Genomic DNA, 2087 nt, shown 5'->3' with positions numbered 1-2087 from the left:
GAAAGGGGAGTGGGGTGGGAGAGACAAAAAAAATAACTTTTTTTAAGTGGCCAAAATGTATCTGTTGTTTATGAAAACTATAAACCGACTATATTAGTTTTCAGAGGTCGCCATAACGAAGCACCCCAAACCAGGTGGCTCACACAACAGAACTTCACTGTCTCCTCATTCAGAAGGCTGGAAGTCTAGACTCAAGGTGTCGGCCGGGCTGGGTCATTCTGAGGGCTCTGGGGAAGAACCTGCTGCAGTCCTCTCCCCTAGCTTCCGGTGTTTGCTGGCAACCCTTGGCATTCCTTGGCTTATGGAGGTATCGTCCCGATCTCTGCCTTCACCTTCACACGACACATTCCCTGTGTGTGTGTGTGTGTCTATGTGCAAATTTCCCACATTTGTAAGGACACCAGTCATGTTATATTAGGGCCTGCCCTAATAAAAATCCTCTTAACCAGTTCTATTTGCAACAACCTTAGTTTCAAACAAGGTCACATTCTGAGGCACTGGGCATTGGGACTTCAACACACTCATTTTGTAGGTACACAACTCAACCCGTAACACACATAGACCCAAGAAGCTCAACAAACCCCAGGCACAAAAATAAGTAAGAAAGCTACACTGAGGCAGATCAGAATCAACCACTCAAAACATAAAAAGAAAAGTCTGAAAAGCAACCAAAGGGGAAAAAAAGAAACATTATATACACAGAAGCAGAAATAAGGATGGCAGGGGATTCCTCGTCAGAAGAAATGCAAGTGAGGCAATAATAGATCGATAAGTTTAGATGATCAGTCCAGAATCTGATTTCCAGCAAAGACAGCTTTTTAAAAATGAAGGTGAAATAAAGACTCTTTCGGACATAGAAAGCCTGAAAGAAGTCACCATCAGCAGACCTGCCCTGTGAGACGTGTTGCATAAAGGAAGTCCTCAGGCGGAGGAACAACAGCAGCAAATGGAAAAATGCAATCCGTACAAAAGCACAAAGAGCCCTGAAAATGGTGATTATGGGAGTAAATATATGAGATATTGTTCTTACCATTTTTTTTCCAGCTGTGACTCCAGACAGCATCCAAAGGGGAGTTTTACCATCTTGCCTCTGGGTTTTATGGAGACTTTATCTACTCTTCTGTGTTAGCCTCCTAAGACATTGTATCAACCTTAAAAGGGCTCAGGAAAGGGCGTGTTCTTACTATCTGAATTTCTTTAAAAGATAATTGAGTGTTCAAACAAAAACAATCATGGAGCTTACAACAAGGAATGGGAAAATCTAGGACAACACCCGCACAAAGACTGGGAGAGGAAAACGAAGGGGCAGATTGTGAGTTTCTTGCACGTGTGTGAGGTGACGAGCTCACTTGCAGTCAGACTGTATAAATGAAAGATGCAAAATATGACCCCCTCGAGCAACTTCTAAAATGGCAAAACAAAGAGTTAGGGCTTATACACTGAGAAAGAGATCATTAAAAATAATTAATGCCCAAAAAAAGCACAAATAAAGAGGAAAAGGAGAACAAATAACAGGTGAAAAGAAATAAAAAAAAACAGTAAGAAAGTAGATTTAAATATGACTGTGTCAATAATCACAGTAAGTATAAATAATCTGGGTCCCCAATTAAAAGGCAGAGATGGTCAGACTGGATTGAAAAAACAAGGCCTGTATGCTGCCTGCAAGAAACCATTTAAAATATACCGACATAGATGGGTTAAAGGCAAAAGGATTGATAAAAATACATCATGCTAATATGAATCAAAAGAAACCTGGAGTGGTTATTGATATCATACCAAATATCTTCTAGGGCAAATAATATTACCGGCAATAAAGAAAGTCGCTTCCAAATAATTAAAAAATAGATTCATTCAGGGAACATAACAATTCCATGTGTCTACGCACTTAGGAACAGAACTTCAAAATGCAGGAAGCAAAAACGGACAGACCTGAGAGGAGAAACAGATAAATGCACCATGACAGTCAGGGATCTCAGTACCCTTACTGAAATTACCCAGTAGTTCACAGAACAAGGAGACTGAAACCCAGGAAGGAGACAGACAACTCGATCAAAACCGTCCCACAACTTGACCTAATCGGCATTTAG

General features: G+C 40.7%; 1 non-coding gene across 1 annotated transcript; it reads right to left on the bottom strand.

Moving 5' to 3' along the window:
• Positions 1-1042: 1042 nt before the first annotated feature.
• LOC114510490 lies at positions 1043-1164 on the bottom strand. The gene has a single exon (XR_003685668.1). It is a non-coding gene; the product is annotated as a small nucleolar RNA SNORA26 (small nucleolar RNA).
• Positions 1165-2087: the final 923 nt, after the last annotated feature.

The sequence above is a fragment of the Phyllostomus discolor genome, chromosome 13, assembly GCF_004126475.2.
Source record: "Phyllostomus discolor isolate MPI-MPIP mPhyDis1 chromosome 13, mPhyDis1.pri.v3, whole genome shotgun sequence".
NCBI lineage: Eukaryota > Metazoa > Chordata > Mammalia > Chiroptera > Phyllostomidae > Phyllostomus > Phyllostomus discolor.
The sequence above is the reverse complement of the archived record's forward strand: the minus strand, read 5'-3'. Positions and strand labels throughout refer to the sequence as shown.